Here is a 16,674-nt window from a genome sequence, read left to right as displayed (position 1 = left end):
GCATCTATGCACTATTTGTTCTGCTGTTTTTCTCATCTTAGGCCCCACTACAATTCTTTGGAGACCTTGGGTCATGGCGTCAGCTCCCATATGGGTGCTCTGGTGGTACTCTTGGAGCACTTTGCTAAGAATCAGTTTTGGCATCAGGACTTGTCCCTCAGGCAAAACCCACCATCCATCTTGTTGTTTTTTGCTTCCCAATTTCTCTGCGAGTTGGTTCTCTTTTTCAGTATATTTGGGAGGTTCCTCAGGTAACACTACCTGAGGCATCAATGCCAACATTTGAGTTTCCTGACCTTGTCCTCTAGCTGCCTTCTTCGCCGCAGCATCTGCTCGTCGATTTCCTTTAATAACGTCAGCGTCTCCCTTTTGATGGGCACTTACAGTGCACCACAGCTACCTCTAGTGGTTCCATCACAGCTTCAAGTAATTTCAGGATCTCTGTTCCATGCTTTACTGGGCTTTTACTTGCCATTAAGAGTCCTCTCTCTTTCCATATTGCTCCGTGGGCATGTAAGACTCCAAAGGCGTACTTCGAATCTGTGTATATAGTGGCTATCTTTCCTTTTGCCAAATGGAGAGCTCGGGTCAGCGCAATAAGCTCAGCTCTCTGTGCAGAGGTATTTGGAAGCAAGGCGTTTGCTTCCACGGTATCCCATGATGTAACCATGGCATATCCCGCCTTTCGGGTTCCATTGTCCATGAAGCTGCTTCCATCTGTGTAGAATTCAAGGTCTGCATTAGGTAGTGGGGCATCTTTAAGATCCGGCCGGCTAGCATACACACTCTCAATAGTTTCAATGCAATCATGCTGTAATCCTTCGTCCTGTTCCAATGGCATCAACGTAGCTGGGTTCAGGGTACTAGAGGTTTGCAACGGGATGTCTCCTTGATCCAGGAGAGTCGCCTGGTACTTAGCCATTCGTCCAGGGGAAAGCCAGGTTCCCCCCTTTGCATTCATCACCGTCAGCACTGAATGTGGGGTATACACAGTCATTGGTTGTCCTAAAGTAAGTTTCTTAGATTCCTTTACCAGCATAGCGGTAGCTGCCACTGCTTGCAGGCAGGCCGGCCATCCCAAACTAGTGGGATCCAATTGTTTGGAGAAGTAGGCCACTGCTCTTTTCCAGCTACCTAAGTACTGGGTCAGCACTCCTGATGCTACTCCTTGGCGTTCATGTACATAAAATTGAAATGGTTTACTCAGATCGGGTAGGCCCAGGGCCGGCGCTGTCATAAGGGCCTGTTTGATAGTGTCAAAGCTCTTTCGACATTCTGCCGTCCATTGCAAATCTCCTTCACTACCAGTAGTGGCCTCATAAAGAGCCTTGGCTATTAGTCCAAAATTGGGGATCCAGATCCAGCAGAATCCTGCCATACCTAAAAAGCCTCGCAACTGTCTCTTGGTCTTTGGGACTGCCATCTGACAGATGGCCTCTTTTCTTTCAGGGCCCAACATCCTCTGGCCTTGTGAGATGTCAAATCCCAAATACCGTACCTTTTTTTCTGTTATTTGGGCTTTCTTTCGAGATACTCTGTATCCAACCTGTCCCAGGAAGTTTAGTAAACTTACGGTCAGCAGGTGGCACTCTTCCCTCGTTTTTGCTGCAATTAACAAATCGTCCACATACTGTAACAGGGTTCCTGATGTCCCTTTGTCCCACTTCTGAAGGTCGGTACTTAAGGCAGTGCTGAAAATAGTGGGACTGTTCTTAAAACCCTGAGGCAAAACTGTCCAGCACAATTGGGTTTTTCTCCTAGTATTCGGGTCTTCCCGCTTGAATGCAAAAATCTCTTGGCTGTCCCTTTCAAGTGGGATGCAAAAGAAGGCATCTTTCAGGTCCAGGACTGTAAACCACTGTTCCTCTGCAGACAAAGTAGCCAGCAAAGTATAAGGGTTCAGCACCACCGGGTGGAGGGTCACCATGACCATGTTCACAGCTCTGAGGTCCTGCACAAAACGATACTCATTACTGTGGGGTTTTTTTACAGGCAAAATGGGGGAATTGAAAGATGATTGACACTCCCGAAGTAAACCATATTTAAGGAATCCCTTTATCAATGGTTCCAGGCCTTTCCAAGCTTCTATTTTCTATCGATACTGTGGCACCCTGGGTGGGGTAATTCCCGGCTTTAAATCAATGCTTACAGGGGTGGCCAGTTTGGCTCTCCCTGGCTTCTCTCCTGCCCATACCCATGGTACTACAGCGTCTTCTACTTCTGGGGGAATTCTCCCTTCCTCCCCCTCCTGCAATAGGAGACACACCTGAGCTTTCCAGTTGGTTTCCTCAGTTGGTATCTTCATAGTAATTTTCCCCTCTGAAAAGATCAATTGGGCCTGCAATTTACACAGCAAATCCCTCCCAAACAAAGGTATGGGGCACTCAGGCATATACAGGAACTGATGAGACACTTTCTTTCCTCCCAATTTGCATTCCATGGGTGGCACCAAAGGATGATACGTCCGCTGGCCGGTGGCTCCAATTATGGGGATCTTGGTTTTTGATAAGGGTCCTTTAAAATTGGTTACAACTGAATGCGTGGCTCCACTATCTACTAGAAAGTCAATAAGTTCTCCCCCTACTTGCATTTTAACCAGGGGCTCGTCGGGGGAGACAGAGATTACTTCAGTGTTAGCCCCCGGTCCCTGTCACTCCTGGTCAGAACCATCCTTTCTTCCTCCTCTCGTGTCTTCTTCTCCCTCTTGGGGCACTCATTTTTCCAATGCCCTTCCTGCTTGCAAATAGCACACTGATTAGGTCCCAGCCTGGGACCCTGGCCATAGCCTCCCGGAGCATATCCCACGCCTCCTCTATGCCCTCTACTTCCCCTGCCTCATCCCCAACTCCTCTGATCTACAATTGCCGCTGCCAACAACAATGCTTGTAACGACGCCTGTGCCTTTATTCTCTTATCTTCCTTTTTCTCCTTAACCTGATTTCTGTTGGAGTATACTTTATAAGCAATCTCAATCATTTGGCTGATGCTCATTCCAGCTGCTCCTTCAGTCTTCTGTAGTTTTTTTCTAATATCTGGGGCTGACTGTCCTATAAACAGTGTGTTAAACATCTTGGCATTTTCTGTCAGCTCCAGATCTAAATCCGTCCACTGTCTGGCTGCCTCGCATAACCTCCCATAAAAACTGGATGGATCCTCCTTCGGACCCTGCTGCACTTCATACAATTTAGACAAATTTTTCTGCTTGGGGATAGCCTCCCGGAGGGCAGCCAGCACAAACTCCCGATACAGCTCTAACTCCTTCCGGCCCCCTCGGGTGTTGGGATCCCAGTCTTGATTTTTCTTAGGGCAAAGTTCATCTACATCACCGGCTGGGTGACGCTGCTGTGCTATCGTGTGTGCTTTCTCTAAGACCAACCTTTTTTCTTTTGGAGTCAGAAGAGCGGCCAGTAAGGCCTGAATATCTATCCAGTTTGGTTGGTGGGTGAGGAAAATAGTAGAGAACAACTGGGCCATTGCCTCTGGATTCTGGCGATATTGGCCCATGGACTGTTTCTAATTTATCAAGTCTGCCATGCTGAATGGCACATGGACAAAAACTGGTTCACCCTCAGGACCCACCGCTTGTCGTAAAGGGGCCTGAACTACTGGTTGGGCCCCTGATCGTAAGCGACTCGCCACAGGGCTAAACGCCCCATCTCCTACAGTCCCTTCTACCACCAGATTGCTACCACCTGCATCCGCCGGACCCGGGGACGGCAACCCAAGGCTGTCAGTGGAGGTGGGGGACGACAGACTGGACGACCCAGCTGGGAGTCCCTGACGAGTCGTTACAGGTGCAGTGAAAGTCCCCTGTGGTGACGCATGGCTCACAGGATGAGACGGGGGAGCCATGGGAGCAATTAGCAACTGCACGTCTTCTTCCTCCGGCTCCTTTGGACATACTGTGGTGACCCCCCGTAAAGCCATTACCCCACTTCCCCTAAATATCCCACACAACTTCTGTGTAACCTCATCCCTATACAAAGTCATATATGCCTCTACATAAAGCATCTCATCCCACTTCCCTTGGCGCCTACAAAACAACTGTAACTGCAAGATTGTGTTATAATCCAAAGACCCATTCTCCGGCCAGGCTGCACCATCTGCAAGTTGGTACTGTGGCCAACATGTATTGCAATACCGAATCATCTGTTGTTTTGTCATAGGGTCACTTCCAAACTTTGGCCAATTTTTCAAAATGCATCCTACGGGACTGCAGGGTGGAATCTTAGACTGGTTACTGCCCATTATCCAACTACCGGACGGTGACCGCCGCTCAGCCTCAGAACCAAACTGATTAAAGGGAGTTCACGGGACTGCCACCTGATCTCACTCACCTAGGCCGTCTACACGGTTGGAACTTTCAAAGCCGTCTCTTTCCCAACCTGCCCAAAATATGGAAAGAAGTACTCACCAGTCTGTTGAAACCTCCCTCGCCCCACCTGATTAAGTTGGTTCTTCGAGCGTTGCACCGTTGTGCCCCTCCCTGACTCCGTCAGGCAACCAGGAGACGGTCAGACCTCCGACGAATAAGGTCGGTGGCGCCTGGCCCTCGCGCCGTCCACAGTTGTTGCCGGAGCCGAAGAGGTGGACCGGGCAAGGCAGTCAGCTAGAGTCCCATCTGGGTCACCAGAAATTGTTGTCCCCAAAGGACAGTGAGTTCGTGCCCGGTGCGCTTGTGCCAATAACACACAGGGGTGAAGGATCCAACTTAATCTTTATTTCTGCGCAGAAAGTGGTGCTTGGCAATCGTTTGCAAAGCAAGCACCCACACCCCAGTGGGCGTCTGCCTTATATAGCTACGTCAGCTTTTCCTTCTAGCGAGGCCAGCAATCAGCAACTACGCAACAAGCAATCTCCCCCAGCCTAAACAACCTACTCTATGCCCTTGGTTAGATAAAATACTTTTTCAAAACATACAAAGCTGTTCCCTGGTTAAAATTAAGTGAAAGTCCAGGGGTGCTTCATCAACAGTATTATCTTCTGCTGCTCTACCAGTCTCCTATTAGGTGGCAGGCATTTCAGATGTTTGCCTCCTGCCAAGAATAATCCTCGGCCACTTCAAGACAATCTTAAGTCATCCCCAGTTAAGCAGCTAGCAAGGAGTATTGCAGCTGGCATTCTCTGTGAAAAGCAAGACCATCATAAATTGACCTTCACCTGGGACTGTTAAATAGGAGCTCTGGGGTATCTTATAAAACAAAATAAAACAGATCCCGCACATGGCAACAGAGAAGAAGCCCAGTAGATCTAGCAGGGTAAAAGAGTACTGCTGGTATGGCATGTTGTGGCCTATCCTGGCGTATGAAGTATCATCTGAATAACAACTCAGCTTAAAGTCTAGTTTTTTCCTGTTGAATGTTTCTAGAGCAGTAAAAATAAATTAAAATTATGCATGCAAGGCTATTTAACGGAGAAGGAAGAAACAGGAACTGTTGTGTATGTATTTGTTACATACTATATGTTTGACTACCGTTACTTGTATAAATGAAAATAAATTTCACAGGCTTTTAGCTGTCCAGGACAAAGCTCTATGTGGTTATATTACACATCAGCTAACATAACCAAGCAATGGGGTAGAACATATTCCCTCACTGAGATGTAGTTGAGAGTGTTTTTGTTTTAATTAGTGTTATTTTTGGTAAGTAATCTTAATAATAAAGAATAGTTAGTCAATATTAGCTTATTTTTGTGACTCACTGCTACAAGCAGAAGGAGGAGTGGTGAAGCAACATGTTTCTTGCTGCCTGCCACACCTAGAAATAATCTAGGGTGGAGACACCTGTTGTCTTCTTTGCTATCATCATTCATCCTTTCCAAGTTTCTCACTTCCTTTAAGGGATCTATTTTGTAGCTGTGTTGGTCTGAGAAAAGACAGATACTCAAAGCTCTTGGTTCAGAGGTGATAGACCAACTAAATAGTAGCAATTTTTTTTATTTTTTTGCAAGCTTTTGGGTGCACACACCCTTAATCAGGCTGAGGAGAAGTCAAAGACTGTAGAAGTCCTTCTGGCAGAAAATAAACTTCATATTATACAGGGGAGGTACAAGCTGGAAGTGTATTCCCCTGGGAATCTGAAAGTCCTTTTGTGAGAATGTTGCTCTGTGATGTAGAGATTAAGTTGCCTTCGTCCCTGGAGGTGTCCGATGTCCGAGGCAGACAAGGAGATGAAAAAATCTTTCTTTCTTGTTTATAATAAACAAACTTCATTGCTAAATAATAAACTTCAATGCAAAACTTCCTTTAAGTTATTTGATGCTGGAAATATCCCAACATCTGTCTCCCTGAACATGGGTTTGAACTGGAGAAAAAAAAGAACAAGTAGTAGCACAAAATAAACTCTACTAGCATGTAGATGTTCAAAATGTGTTCAATGCCATTTACAGAGGCCTGGTTCGTTTTTCATAGTGGGAGAGAGTGGTGGCTTTTCCCAAATGCACCTCTTCATGTTACTGAAATGTCCTGTCATTCAAGTTGAGCAAGCTTTCTTAATATTATCCTTCCTCTATCTCATATGCATCAGTGAACGATGAAATTAACATTAGCAATAATATAAAAAATATCATTTATGAAATACTGGATCTAGAAATGGATTGTGGGGGTTGTGGTTCCCCTCACTTTGGCTGGGCCCAGCACATGCAGTGAGCTCCCCTCCCGCCTACTCACCTCTGAATTTAGCAACAGGGGAAAGGAAGGGACAAGTGGAGGGGGCAGTGCTTACCCTCTTGGCCCTTGAGGTACAGGAAATTAGGGGCTCTAGCTAGATCCCATTCTGAGTGCAGAACAGCCACAAGCGCTGGGCTTCCCTAACTTGCAGTTGTGCCACTACATCCTCTATGGATATGCTCTTGTTTCTATGTGCATAACAGCTAATCAAAATGAAAGGGGTGGGGAGGGGGTATTATACTTATCAGAACCATTGTCTCAGTTTACAGAGAACCTAAAAGAGACATTGCGACATTGGCTACACTCTGGACACATTTTCCAAGGGTTTTTTCCCCCCCACCTTTTTTGCATAGAACAGTAGCTGGAGATTTACTTTTTAAAAAGAATGAAAGCCAACACTGGAAAAAAAGCAGCAACGCAAGAGAGAGGTATTGGTATACAGTACTGACTGTAACTGGTCTTCTCATTCCCTTTCCACTTGGACTTGAGCAGTCTCTGCTCAATAGATAGAAACAACCCATCGCTAGGGGTCTGCAAGGAGTTAGGTCAAAAATTATTAGACAGGAACCAAAGTAAGAACAAGGAGTCAAATGCCAAGTCTCAGGATCCAAAGGATTGCACAATATTAATTTCAAATCAGGTGCTGGCCCCTCCAGAGAGACCCAGGAGAGCTATCTGCCTTGCAACGGAAGAATCCTGATTCACCTATTATATGTAAAGGGTGGGACATAAAACCCAATTGTTTATTACAACATATCGGTAAATCCTGGCTTAAACTAAACAGAATCCTGTGATTTTGTTTTCCTGTCAGTGACTCGGGCAAGAAATTTGTTTAAAAAGTTTTTAAAAATATAGTATTTAACACTGTTCCTTTAAGCTTCCTTTGTCTGCATTGTAATATTCTGGGTGAAATGGACTGTCCTTATCTTAATCCTCTCTCTGGTCTATTCAAGGCGGATTTTGAACCTGTCTAAAGGCAATTTTGACATTCAGATAAGAGTTTAACAAAATCCTAAGAACTCTTCCCTGCGTACTCCAAAAATAATATTGCCTTTTTTCTTTCATTTCCCTCAAGCCATACTTGTGAAATGCAAGACAGTGTTATTAAGCTAACAGGCAGGTGATGGCAGAGTTTTTCTCACTTTCTTTCTACCTGCCTACAAAAATAACAGACTTTCTAGATAACTGGGACAATATTGCCAGTTCTGCCTTTTGTCTGAAAAGCAGCAAGGACTGGAAAATTCAAGAAAAGTGGGGAGATATATATGTGTGTGTGTGTGTGTAATTAGGTGCTAGAAATTCTTCTGTTTTCTACTTTTTCCCTTGCACAGCTGGAGAGGACTTCTATAAGATTAAGAAGCCAATTTAACTTTCAAAATTCAGTGGCTCAGTTCGGAACAACTCCTTTACTCTCTTGCTTTTACCCATTCAAATACGAAGATGGCCTCAGTTCTAGAGAGATTTTCACCACCAATTTATCTGTCCATGTTTAACTCAAGAGCAGTTGGCTGCCTCAATTTCAGCAGGAGAGTTTTGTAAAAGGACACAAATATGTTTTCAGCATGTTGCATTCCTATGAATAAAGGAGGAACCACCTGTTATTTTATTAGTAGTCATCTTTAATCGTTTGCCAGAGTCCTCATACGAAACTGATAAATGTTCAGGTCATATAGCTAGCATGCCACTTTGCCTTCTGGTAAGCAAGTTTCTGATTATGCAATCTAAAAGTAAGTTACTCTGTGAAACATGAATCATTATACCTATTTTCCCCATTCTATCACAAACGAATAGAGCTTGTTTTCTGTGTGCTCTTTTCCATCTCTTCAACAAAGTTTTAACTTTAATAACAGAAATGCATTTCTTTTCTAGCATAAAATCACCAGTCACTCTTATGTCCTTTTGTCATACATTATACTTATACATGTTAACTACAGTAAAACGCAAGCGTCTGCATGTTCAAGCAATAACATATATGCAGAGTATGATTGTATTGTGCTAAGTGTGATCACACTGTAACAAAGTGAGGACTTTTCAGGGGACTGTATTCAGACTTTATTCAGTAACACATGTTCAATTATCATCTAACAGCTCCACAGATATAATGCCAGCACAGCTTGCTGGTTGTCAGTCCCAACTTGGATACTGCACTGGAGTCTTGAACCGCTCTCTGCCATCCTGGGGTTGGAATCAATAATTGGCTCTGGTGTGGCACTACAGCCGAGACTGAAAAATCAGCTGATTGTTGGTCCCAGCCTCCACACTGTACTGGAGTCTTGAACTGGCTTTAGTGTAGCACTAGGGTTGGGATTGACAATTGGCTCTGGAGCAGTGCCAAAACTGCCAACTGGCATTGATGGTAGACTCCAGTGTGGTGCTGGACAGTCAGCTGATTGTCAGTTCCAGGCTCTGCACTGCACTGGAGTTTTGAACTGGCTCTGGTGCAGTCCTGCACCATGTCTCATGTTACACTTAGAGACTGTAGTAAGCATTAGCATGCAACTGCTCAAAACACATTCTAACTTTGAATACAGCACAGTAATGCATACTGTAATCTAAAAAAAACATGTGCTAAGTGTCCTGTGCAACACACCCCTTATTTGGGCTCCTCTAACACACTTACTATTTTGGTATCGGAGCATAATGTACACAGATGTCCAAAACCCTGGAATACAAAATGAACAATGCCATCCATGGGCAGTGTCCGGCTGCCCCTCCTTCCCTTTCTTCTTGTGCTATCAGTGGCCACAAGAAAGGGGATGGGCTTGGAATGCTCCTACTTTCCTCCACAGATCAGTTCTTTTGATCCAGGAAGCAAATTCATTATATGCAAATGGTTAGAATAATATACCATTGTTGACAAGTTCAAATGACTATTTATGTTGAGTAATAGATTTTAACTATAATTAAATAGCATCAAATGGCAGAAACAACAATGACATCCATGTACAGGTGTGGTAAAAGTGTGCATTTATTTTAATGCATAACAGCTGAGAATCTAGCCCTTATGTACAGCGTATACTGCCACCCAAAATTAAAACTGAGAAAAATCCCAACCACATGGAGAACATACAGCTCAATTCGGACAAACGGCACATATTCAGCTTGTTTTTTTAGGTCATACTTGCAGTAAACAATCTTATGGGCATTTTTACAAATGCTGATGGAAATGAGAAATCTTCCAGCAGCTGCATCATCATAGCCACGGGGATGAAGTGGGAATATAAAATCATTGATTTTACCACTCTCATTTGTACTTTTGCTTCTGAGTATAGAAAACCCATGTTGTTCATGCTGTAGAACAAGCCAAAATGAGAGAGACATAAAAAAAAAATAACTGAAAGAATATAAGGTACCATTTGACTGAACTGAAAATCTTTATGGAGTTAACTTAAATGTTAGCTTCAGTATTTATTAGCACATCAGCACATTTATCAGAAGGTTGTCAGGACAACAAGCAGTCCAGACTTGACTCGTTTCCAACACAATTGACCTTATTAAGGTTTGTTTATTATATTTGTTTCTTGTCAAACTCAGCAACAAAACAAAACAAAAAGACCTTAGGCTTTAAAGTCAAGTTGAAAACCAGCAAATCTTTAAACAAATAATTTTAAAAGTAGTTTAGGTGCCACTTGAGAGCATCTGCTAACTTCTTCTGATCGCTATTATTTTTTCCCTTTTTGTTGGATAGGATTCCTATACAAAAGAGTATTATGCTAGGTAAAGACTAGAGCTAGAAATGCAACATGCTGTGAAATGTGTAAAGTAAAAAGGGTGAGTTTCTATATCAAATTTTTCATTAAGAATGCTTTCATGTATTTCATGTAAGGCACAACAGTCACGCAAATATAAACTGTTTTAAGTTTATATTTATACCATTTGTAAAATATTGATGCTACGTAGATTTAAAACTTGTACCATGAGCTTTACAATGTAGTATGGAAGCATAGGCTACTTAAAGCAATGGGCATTTTCCTCAATTTAAATCTGAGTTTACAGCCTTTTCCTATTTTGAGGGTCTCAGAATATGGTCCATTAAAAAAACCAAAACCAAAAAACTTCTTAATTTACAACCCTTAAGATAGTCTATATATAAAAATTAATGATAAATGATGAGGACTTTTTTATTCATAGCCTGTTTGAACTATAAAATGTGTACTGGCCACCAGTCACGCTAATTTTGCAGTTATACTCTTTCCACAGAGTTCCACACTACTTCCTAGTAAATACAGTGCTCTCAAGGATACCCACAGGCAGAGCAGAATTACAAGTCACCAGCCTGTGTGTTCATGCTGCTGCACTTTCCTATGAAAGTACATCTGGTTTATTCTGTTCATGGTTTTTTCAATTGCCAGGGATGCTGTTGAAAGGCTCCAAGGCAAGCTAGGAACAAAGGATATATCAGAGTGCAAGAAGCAAAGGCCAAATTCTGCTCTTGATTGCAGCACTGAAAATTAAGGCAACAGAACTGGACTCACTGTAACCGAATGCAGAACTTGTCCTCTTGAAAGACAAAGGAGAAGAGTCAGGTACAGGCTCATCAACTAGACCAGGTATTCATAGAAACTAAACCTAAAAAAAACCCCCCAACATCCCCCCCCCGACACACACACACACACACACACACACACACACACAAAACAACAACAAAAAACCCCCAGTCATTAAAAAAAGAAAAGAAAAGAAGAACCCCTGCCACCAAATCTAAGGAAAGACTGTTTTTTTTAATCGCTTAACAACTATTAATTCACAAAAGACAACTTAGTTCATGTTAAGTGTCTCAATGTATTAGCTAGATTCATATGTGAATATGGGTCTTTAGCATAATTTTGACTGAAAATATAGAGACAATTTTTTTTTGCCCATTCATATTGCTGCAGTTAGCATGGCTCTTGCATAGTTTGTACTCCAAGAGACAAATATTTAACTGTGCTAGTCTAAATCAGGTTACAAGATTATCCCAGTAGGAGCTTGGTAGTGTAATTTATGAATAGAGCTGGAAGGGATGAATATCCAGCCTTTAGCAAGGTTGAACTGCCACAGCTCCATTTACTTAAATAAATCTATGCATAACCATAGAAGGCGTGAGTACAAGTGACATTAGAACAGCCATCTTGGGAAGTATTTATATTGAAAAAGCAGCTTCAAATATTGTTATATGTTTAAGGGCTCAATCCAAAAATGTTTCAAAAGCTTCTGAGTGGTACTCATTACTGAATCAAGCCTTCATGAGAAATGGTCATTAATTAATTAAAGTTGAGGCACCTTCTTAATTATTAACAGTGAAAGAGATCTTCTAAGAGCAGTGGACAATGTTTTTGAATAATTCAGTGATAATGACAAAGGGAACAATGCTACAGTAACTTTATATATCTGCATTTGCATGTGTCCAACAAAAACACTTTAAAGTTTCTGCTCTTTATCCAACAAAATCTACAAAATAAGGCTAACCTTTTGTATGACTACAATCTAAATCTATGCTGAAAATAATTTCAAAACATGAGATAATATTCTAACAACTGAGGTATCAATAGCTATCTTTCTACAGTGGATAAACCGATTTTATATTTAGAATGGCAGGTTACACACTAATGCTTGGAAAGCACTTATACAGAATGAAATATAGCATCATTTCTGAACACTGGCAATACTTGAGTGACATTTTTAAATAAAATGTTGTTATAATCCATGTGAAAGATTGTTGTGGGACTGATCTGTGACAAGCATGGAAAAAGCTGTCAATTAGTTTATATATAGGTGCCTACCACCCAGTGAGAGTCGGTCAACTAATTACCTCTGAGGATCTGAGACTTAGTAGCCCAATTCAGATCTGATGTGAAGCTGGCATCATTTGTTTTAGATCAGTGGTTTTACACTGGAGTGGTTTCCTCTGGGTCTTGCTTTGAGCCAAAATAGTAGAAGGGTAGCCCTGTAAATATAGTACACAACAAGTATAAGTTCACCACAGGCTAAATGAATTCAAAATCAAGTCAGGTTTGTTAGTCATTTATCTTGTCTCCTTACAAGTATTATACACTATGAATTGTCTCACTTCCCCTAAGTTTAAAAACATACTAGCAACAATAATAATAATAAAAAAAATGTTTGCAGCTGTTAAATCTTTAGATTTAATTTGTATCACAAAGCATGTTAGATGTTAATGTGACGCCTGATTGGCAGCTCCATGGATAACTATCCAGCAGTTTGAAAATGGGGGGATTGTCATTTTGGCAGGAGAAAAACGTGCTCTGTATTTAATTGCATGAGTGTGGCAAAATATCAAAGAGCATGGAAAAAAATGCAAAGAGAATAGACCACAGCGACAGACCACGAAATACAAAGCCAGCTGCTGTTCAGACTCTTTGTCTCACTGCTGGCTGGGATTATTTGCCTGCTGTAGCTTTCCTCAGCCAGACAGAGCCCAGCCCAACTACATACAACAAAATGCCTTTGGAGATCCGTTTTTGACTGCTTTGTTGACAAGTTGCTAGTAATTGTTGTGAATTTATTAGATGCTAGGTGTAATATTCTCAGTTTATGTGAAACTGATCTTCACAAGTTTTTCTCCAACACCTGGGGATGACAGAATAGTTAGCGTGCTAGACTACAGAGTGTACGATTCCTTACCATCTCTTTCAAAGTCCAGAAGGAAAATAAGAGAGTTTCTTGGGTCCCCATCCTGCAACATTCATGTACATGTTTAAATGTACTTCTGTTAGCAGTTCCATTGATTTCAAGTGTAATGAAGTTGTGTGTAAATGATTGTAAGAACAGGACCTCAGGGAATATTAATCTGCTACACTCAGCAGCAGGTGTTTCACTCTATTTAACTCTCAGACAGAAGAAAAACTTGCCTGGACTGTTAGTTAATGCTAGAGCTGTACAGTTCCCTTAAAAATAACTTGCCTGTTTCTAGATAATTAAGTTTTCCCTCCAGTTATAGAGGTGTATATACACAAAGTATGTGTAAACAACCACAAAAAACCCAGGCCATTTTAAAGTAAAAGGAAGGAAGGACCAACCCATGCAGTTACTGTCATTTCAACAGTTTTAATTGTAAAGAAGACTATTTATATGTCCGGGAAAAAAATCCCCAGATGTTGAGAATAAACAAAAGTTAACCGTTTTCCACCACTCACAGAAGGATGAATATGTTGCCAATTATATAGCTATCAGTACATCTGGTGCATCTGCAGAGAAGCTTCCTAAGAAGAGATAATAAAATTAAACCACTTGTACTGAAAGAGAATAAGTAGATAAAGCAACAAGCTTACACACCAGGAAGTGCTGTGAGAATTAGTTACATCCTGATTCCATAATAAAAGTACCTTTCTGTACCCTACACTCTTGTGAAAGCCCTCACTAATTTTCAGAGACATTTGAGGGCAAAGCTGTATACCAAGACATCACACTGCAGGAGAAAGACATTAATATATATATATTGTGTGAAGCTACCATGGTCTGTAACCCAGGGGGTGCTTAACCTTTAGCCTGTGGACCTGATCTGGAAATTTGGAGGTGGTGGGGTGGTGACAATTAACACTGCTGTTGCTCCCCAGCTGCCAAATTTCCAAGCCCCACATTGCTGGACTGGTTCCAGCTGGAGGGATTGGGCCCTGTTCCCATGCATTTGGATTGAGTCAGGGCTTGATGCAGCCATATGGCTATGTCTAGGCAGGACCCAATGCAGTAGCGCAGGTTTGGGGCCTAGCTGGGCTGTTCCTGCGTGGCTGGATCGGCCCCTGGCCAGGCTGTTCCTGTGCACAGTTTCGTCAACACAGAATGCCAGATTGGGCTTGCACACCGGCTGTGACTGGCAAACAGAAAAATGGAAAAAGTTGGATACCACTGCCCTAAGCATCTTGTGCTAAGTGACGGTGATTTGAAAGGGATGGGAAAAGAGAAGCTGAGCAGAGGATACAACAGCCAGCAACCTAATGGGGGGCAGATTCTTCACTTGGATTTTGATGTCCTAGAATCAGGTAGAAATATTTAGTGACTCCTGCTTCAGACTTCTGGAAAACAAGACTATGAATTGCTAAATGTTTGCTTTTTGTTCATGTGCTAGCTTATTAGCCTGCTTTAGCTTTCTTCAGACAGACAAATCCTAGCCAAACTACATAGAATAAAATGCCTTTGGAGTTCCTGCTGCATGTGTCAGGGGGGTGTGTGTGTGTTTTAAGCTTTCCTCAGAGGCACTGGGTATTGGCTGCCACCAAGGCTGGGGATTTTAACTGGGTGTGTCAGTGTTCCTGCTGGGACTTCAAGGTGGAGGTTCCTGGTTACAGGGTCTTGCCCTCCTGCTCAGGGTCAGACTGATCCCCAATATTTGGGGTCAGGAATGAATTGTACTGCACGGTTCAGATTGGAATGAACTGTGGGGTTTTGCTTTCCTCTGTAGCAGGGGTATGGCCCTCTACCCAAGTGTTTATTAATTACAGGATAGAAAGTCTTACCTCTCCCTCAGGGTCACACGGATGGCCATATTTGGGGTCAGGAGGGAATTTTACCCCCTGGTTCAGATTGGTACAGACCGTGGGGATTTGGCTTTCCTCTGTAGCGGGCGTTGCGGCCCTCTACCCAGACCTCTTGAGCGTATTTTTTTTTTTTTAATTTTCTGTATTCCAAGCCAAATCAGCCAAATCAATTTCCAAATCCAGGAGTCAGTCCAGAACCAGAAGTGGCCCTACTACCAGGAAATGTTCTCTACTCATCTGGGGCTTCAGACGTTCCCAAAACCTTTGGTGGGCATCCTACTTGCAGCCCCAAGCCCAGAGGCTTGGGGTTTGGATGCCCCCTAGTTTTGCTTGCCCTCAGCCGTAAGGCCCCAGGAGCAAGCCAGGGAGAAGTCTTTCATTTCCATAAGGTGGGCTTAAAGCCAAGACCTTCCCACTCCAGCAGCTAAGTGGGAGGTTTACTATACGTTACCTCGGCAAGTACTATCCCCGTGCCAGGAGAGCGGTCTTCCCTGGTGTGGCTATGAAGACCGCCTCTGTGGTCACAGTGTTTCTCTTGCCAGGTAAGCATATGCTATGCTTACATGGACAAAGAAGCAGGACGTTGGCTGCCTGGGTCCCGTTTTGCCAGCAGCAGGTTAGGGTGTCAAGAGTGGGCTGTACCAGGGTTTCTGGCAGTCTGATGCCGAATTAGATTATGCTTGTATGGGATGGTTTGGATAGGGCTGACCCTGCCTCAGGCAGGCGGTGGACTAGGTGACCTCCGGGGGTCCCTGCTGCCCTGGTGGCAGGTTGGCGCGTCTGGGGCTTGTGCCGCATTAGGGGCGACAGTCGCTTTAGGAAGAGGGTAGATCAGTGTTTCCAAACCAGGGTGCCGCAGCACAAAAGCAGGCCATCAGAAATGAACAGGTGTGTGGTGGAATTTTGCCACGGCAACAAGCTACACCAGGTGTGAGGGTGGGAATGCCGTAACAGGTGCACTGCGCAAAGTTTTTATTAATGTAAGCATGCCTCGGGCTGGAAAAGGTTGGGAAACACTGGGTTAGCGCAAGGATGCCCCTGCCTCAGCCTGGGGGGTGGAGGAGCTCCCTTCCGGCCCCACTTCTCCAGGGGCCTCAGGCGTCCAGCCGCGCCCGTGTAGCCGGCTTGGTGCGAACTCGGCGTTTGAGGCGGAGCCTCGCCCGGATTCACAGGCCGTGTCCAGGCGCGTGAAGGGCGAGGCGGCGGACCCAGCCTGGATGCTGACGGAGGGCAGAGGGCGCCCGAGCGGCCCCGGGGCCTCGGCTCCGGCTCCGGCTCCCGCCGCTCCTCACCTGCGCTGGCCGGGCGCCGCCGCCCCTCCCCCTCCCGGATCCCCGCCGCGGCGGGAGGGATGGCAGCGTTCCATTCATTTGCATATTCCTACCTTTGGTGTCCGAGGGCGGCCAATCAGCGTGCGCGCCTGCTGCTGGCCCGGCCCCTCCGTGGTTCCATCGTTCCATCCGGGAGGCTCCGTCTGTCCCCGGCGCGCTGCGGGATCGGGATCGGGATCGGGATCGGGATCGACCGCCCTTC

The 16,674-nt window shown here is 44.0% G+C and overlaps 1 long non-coding RNA gene across 1 annotated transcript; it reads right to left on the bottom strand.

Moving 5' to 3' along the window:
• Nucleotides 1-9,617: 9,617 nt before the first annotated feature.
• On the bottom strand, nt 9,618-16,615 carry LOC106739552 (uncharacterized). Its single transcript, XR_002093704.2, has 3 exons — nt 16,526-16,615; nt 12,459-12,593; nt 9,618-11,167 (listed from the first exon to the last, which is right to left on the bottom strand). It is a non-coding gene; the product is annotated as an uncharacterized LOC106739552 (long non-coding RNA).
• Nucleotides 16,616-16,674: the final 59 nt, after the last annotated feature.

Source organism: Alligator mississippiensis, chromosome 5, assembly GCF_030867095.1.
Source record: "Alligator mississippiensis isolate rAllMis1 chromosome 5, rAllMis1, whole genome shotgun sequence".
Taxonomy (NCBI): Eukaryota; Metazoa; Chordata; order Crocodylia; family Alligatoridae; genus Alligator; species Alligator mississippiensis.
Note: the sequence above shows the minus strand (reverse complement) of the source record. Positions and strands in the feature narration are given on the sequence as shown.